Raw genomic sequence first — 6,054 nt, 5'->3', positions numbered from 1 at the left:
CTCCTGTTCCACCCAAACCTCCGTGGTCTCCAGTTCCATCTGGATCCCCTTCTCTGTCCAAGCCCCCTTGGTGTCCTGCTCCCTCATGATCTTCAGCTCCACTTGTTCTCCTCCTGTGGTCTCCTGGTCTGCCTCCTCACCCATGGTCTCCTGGTCCTGTTATGAACTTTTTTTGAGTGATTAGGAGCATTAGGAGCCACTCCTTAAAGGGGGCTATGTAAAGGTTATGTAGTTCTTTTCCTTGTCTTTGTTCATTGGTTCTTGTGCTTATTAGTTCCAGGTGGTTCTTGTTTTCTCATTAGTTCCTTGTCTATGTAATCCCTGTGTTCTTTGTCAGTTCTTGTCCTTAGCTGGATGCATATAGTGTAAGTTTCAGTTCTAGTTTTATCCTTGTCTGAACCTTGCTTTGTTTTGTATTTCACCTTTTATTATCCACTATGTTATAGTTAGCAGATCTTACTAAGATCTTCTAATATGATCCATTTAGGATTGGTTCCAAATTAAGATAGAAATTCAATTCTTTTAGTAATCCATTTGCTTTCCTTAAAGAATTTTGATAAAGGAAAATATTCTCAGATTTAGATACAGCAAAAAAAGGCTGTTAACCCCTTACTGCTGCAACAATGAAATTGACACCTAGTTCATTCACCTTGAGCGGCTCCAAGCACTTGCTGTAAAGAAATAAAATCCAACTCTGTGCTTGCATGTGCAAACATCTACACATGTGGCAGGTACTTGACCAATGAGTCATAGACTGTTTCTCTCTCATCTGTATTCTGCAGGACTAACATGACATGGTTGGAGCAAGGCTATAAAAATTCTGGCTTTGGAGACTTCTGGGTTAAGCATGATGTGAATAGGTGTAGGTGTGAGCAGCTCCCGAGCACTTTTAATTATTTGATCGCTTACTATTGATATAAGCTCACTCCAATACGTTATTTAGCGTTCTGAACAATGAGGTAACATAGGTGAACAACATAATGATGACAAGAAAGCAACCTCGGAATAAAGCCGGAGACAAAGACGGCGAGGCCTCTGGTAAGACCGATGACATGACGCCTCACCTCGAGGTTTCGCCTGCTTTACCTGAAGACCTCGAGAGACTCCGGTCAGCACTTCTTTCCGACATGACGCAAGTAGTTCATTCTCTTTTAAAAACTGAACTGGTTGGTGCCCTGTCACCCATGAACGCGAAATTGGAGCAAGTTAAATCATACAACGAAGCACATGGCGAATGCCTTCACGAGGTTGAAGACGGCCTAAATGATTATAGCGACAGGCTGGTGAATGTTGAGGCATCCACTGATGCACTACAGAAAGAAAATGTGTCTTTGAAGGAGAAGCTGGACGATCTCGAGAATCGCTAACGTAGGTCTAATATGAGAGTGGTGGGTATCCCCGAAAAGCTGGAGGGATCAGATCCCATTAAGTTCATGACTGACTTCTTCATGGAAGTACTGGGGAAGAACTTCTTCACGAGCCCACTCCTTCTTTCGCGTGCCCACCGAGTCAGACCTGTGCCAACTAACGACTCAAAGGCCAAACAGTCCAGACCAATAATATTCTTGGTTCTCTTCCATTTCTTCCAAGTTAAGCATCGCATCTTCAGATTCAGCAGGCAAAATCAGGAGTTGTACTATCATGGCTACAGGGTGTTTTTCCATGAAGATTTCAGCGCGGAGCTGGGGAAAAGGCACGCGGCGTTCAAGGACGTGAAAGCATGGCTGTATGAGAAGGGAATTTGATTCGCCCTTTTATACCCAGCACGGCTTCGTATTACGCATGAAGGGAAGACACACTGCTTCGATACACCTGAGGAAGCCAATGATTTCTACCTTTCCAATTGGGGTGAAGATTTAGGTGGAATAATGTTTTTCTCTTTTACCCTTTTGGGTAAGATTACATAATATATATGTAGGTTAAGGCTGACTGTGACTTTCTTCACGTATACTACATATACTATATACTACATATTCCTTATGTTCCGTTAAGCTGGACAGTGTACTTAACAGGTGATACTATTTGCTTTTAAAACTCCTATAGAAGGGAGCTGCACTTAGACTCTTTGGGAATTTCATTATAGTTATTTTGTACACTTTGGAAGTTGTTTGGTATGTTATGTCTACGATCATCCTCAGTTGGGGAATCAGATCTAGGATTTTTTTTTTTTTTTTTTGTCTCCTTGTGTATTTTGTTGATTCATGTTTTTCATGTCTTTTATTTTGAACAGTTTATTTCCTGTTTCATGTTATGTGGTTCCCTTGTCATGTGATTTCATGTTTCCCTCCAGGTTCATTTGTCTTGTTTTCATTGGTTCATTGTCTTGTAAGCTTGTTATCAGTTCTGTCTGTTCACTGGTCATATTTGTCATGTGTTCTCCGATGTCTAGTATTTTAGCCCTCATGTTTGCCATTGTCCCTTGTCAGATATTGTGTTTGGTAATGTTGTTCATGTCTAGTCAAGTTTTAGTCTAGTCAAGTTCATGTTTATTTTTCATGTTTGTAGTTAGGGTTTTGTGGATATCACTTTTGTTAATAAATTGCACTTGGGTTCTTCATTTCATCGTCATCGTCTTTATCAATGTCAGCACCAGCGGCCACTCATTGCACTCCTCATGTTTGTTTGGGGGTTGGGAGGGATGGTCTGCAGCTTATCTTTCTAGTTGTTTTTTCCCATCTTAAACATTATAAATCAGATATATTGTTCTTACGAGAAACTCATTTAAGACCAGAAGACCATAATAGAATTCATAAAATATGGATTAGCCATGTCTTTCATTCCAAATTCTATAGCAGATCAAGAGGTGTGGCAATATTAATAAATAATAGAGTGCAGTTTACACCATCTGATGTACAGTGACCTGAATGGTCATTTTGTTATAGTTTCTGGATCTCTCTTTCAAGTACCAGTTGTCTTAGTAAATGTTTATGCTCCTAATTGGGACGATGTTCAGTTTGCAAATAGTTTCTTGTCATTAATTCCCAAGCTTAATACACACCATTTGATACTCTCTGGAGACCTGAATTGTGTTATTGACCCACTACTTGATAGCTCTAACTCTAGTAGTATCGCTTCTGACATGGCCAAGGTTTTCTCTACTTTTATGCAACAAAATGGGTGTGTGGACCTTTGGAGATTTTTAAATCCAATGGCCAAGCAGTACTCTTTTTACTCTCATGTTCATCATTCCTTTTCCAGGCTAGACTATTTCTTTATAGATAATCTGTTTATATCAATGGTTCAGAAAATTGAGTACTCAGCTATAATTATATCAGACCATGCGAGTGTGTACTAGACCTGCATTTCCCCTTGAACATCAGGGAATGACCACAGTGGAAGCTTAATCCTCTCCTGTTATCTTGTGAAAAATTTGTGTCGGCCAATATAGACACCCTCTTGGAGAGCAATAAATTGGGCTCAGTATCTTACTCATTACTCTGGGAGACTCTAAAGGCTTATATGAGGGGCCAAATAATATCCTATACATCATATTCCATTAAAGAGCCTAGAAAGGAACTGCAGGCATTTTCACAATCTATATTAGATTTAGAAAAAAAAATCTGTGATCTACAGACAAAATTCAGTCTCTTATCTACAACTCAAGCAGAACAATTAATATTTAGGACATGTGGCCTTTATTATGAATATGGAGACAAATCAAGCCGGCTTCTGGTTCACCAGCTGAAACGCCAAGTTGCTTCGCATCTTATTCCTCAGATAAAGGATTCTAATCAAATTTAACAAATAACCCAAAGGAAATTTAAAAAATTTTTCACATCCTTTTATTCCTCATTATATACTTCAGAATTCCCTTCAGAGACAACAGATATGAACAATTTCTTAAATAATTTAGACAATCAGATGAGGTAGAAGATTTACATCAAGATCTTGAGTTGGAAGAAATCAGTACGGCCATCATGGCAATGAGAAGTGGTAGGTCTCCAGGCCCTGATGGGTATCCTATTGAGTTTTATAAGACATTTAAGGAGAAACTTGCACCTATTCTTCTCGAAGTGTTTAAAGAATCTTTAGAAATCTGGTTCTCTGCCACCAACTTTTTTACAAGCTTCCATCTCACTCCTTAAAAAAAATAAGGACCCCACTCAGTGTGGGTCATATCATCCTATTTCCCTTTTAAACGCTGACATTAAAATCCTAGCAAAGGTTCTAGCATACCTCTTGGAACATGTCCTTCCCACAATTATTTCAGACGATCAAACAGGATTTATTAGGAATCATCATTCTTGCCATATTTGTTTGCAGTTTTAGAAAAATTTGGTTTTGGCAATATGTATATATATATGTATCTTGGGTTAAATTACTATACCATTCACCACTGTCATCTATTCAGACCAATTATTCTCTTTCAAATTATTTCCCATTACTAATCCGGTAGTGCTTTCTACTCTTAGGATTTTTAATCAGTTCCATTATCACTATAAGTTTACATCAGTGTCAATTCTGGGTCCTATTTATAAAAATAATTTATTCACCCCTTTTACATTGGACCTAGTATTTAACCAGTGGGTAGAAAGTGGTTTGACATGTTAAGAGTGGTAAGAATTTGTAAACTGATGGTTTATTTAGTAGCTTTGAGAATCTTTGCAGAATGTATGACCTCCAATATAACCACTTCTTTAGATATCTTCAGATTTGTCATTTTTTCAAGGTCAAGTTCCCTGTCTTTCCTGACCTTCCACCCACCTCAGTTTTGGATAACCTTACTCTTAAAGGAATAGTTCACCCAAAAATGAAAATGTGCTGATAATTTACTCACCCTTAGGCCATCCAAGATGTATCTGAGTTTCTTTCTTCATCAAAACAGAATTTAAGATTTTTAGGATTTCATTTCAGGCCTCCTCCTTTAATCAAAGTGAATGTACTCCATTATTTTGACGGTCCAAAATGCACATTTAAGGTGCTTCAAAATAATCCACATGACTTCAGTCGACAAATAAAGTTCTTCTGAACCCAAACGATTGATTATTTTTAGGAACAAAACAATACTTATATACTTTTTAACTACAAATGTTCGCTTCCGTACATCTCTGTGATGCGCGCTCATGAGAGGGATGACGTAAGCTCGTTGGTAAGGTCACGCGTAGTTCTGAGACACTGTAAGATTCCATGCTTTACATTGTATTATTTTATTCTTTCAATTAAAAAAGAAAAAAAATACTGGCTTTGTAAATGACCTTGCAGAGTGGAACCAATCATAAATATTGCCTAGACTTTGACTGATTCATTTATTGCCATTATTTATGCCAAAATAGCCTAGTTCACAATCTATTTCCTGAATATAATCAACCATGCCCTATTTCATCCCAAGATTTAGACAAAGAAAAGTATAAACTAAAAATATATATCAAATAACTTCATTGCATTTTTTAAAGAATATGAGCTGCTAATTTCCTTGTCATCTTTTGAATGTTTTTCCTCTGAGGTAATACATAAAGAAATCAAACTGCACAATAAAATGGAAAGGACTTACTTGAGTATCTCCTCCCACTCGAACTTTGGAATCTCTTGGCAGTGGTAAAGCATTCCCAGCATGTATAATTCTTTCTGTTCTATCTCACACCTGCCTCTGAAGCTGTGCTCTAGGTGAGTTAAATTCATTCATCCCTTATAATGAGCATCCACACAGATCATTCAGAAGTTTTCACACCTTGAAATACTGTACATAAGCCATTGCCTTCATCTATTCTTGTCTTCAGAGAGCTGACAAGCATTCATTATAATAATGCAATTTGTCATTTTTGTTATAATGAATGTTACTGAGCACACATGTCAATGTCATTGTCATCTTGGTCAACTTTTTTGTATGCATAGAAACAGACAACCACAAAGTAGGGACATGAACCATGATTGTATTTAAATGTACCTCCCTTGATTAAAGTTGCAGTAACAAGTATATTTTGAATGCAAAATATTTATAGAGGATTTAAAACAAGAACTAAAATAATAAAGAATATTTCTGTGTTAGTGGGAAGGAAATATGTTGTAACATTGAGGTCGGTTTGGGTTCTTGTTTTTGTCGAGGCATGATATCTG

The sequence above is a fragment of the Myxocyprinus asiaticus genome, chromosome 1 (assembly GCF_019703515.2).
Source record: "Myxocyprinus asiaticus isolate MX2 ecotype Aquarium Trade chromosome 1, UBuf_Myxa_2, whole genome shotgun sequence".
In the NCBI taxonomy this organism is placed as follows: Eukaryota; Metazoa; Chordata; class Actinopteri; order Cypriniformes; family Catostomidae; genus Myxocyprinus; species Myxocyprinus asiaticus.
Note: the sequence above shows the minus strand (reverse complement) of the source record.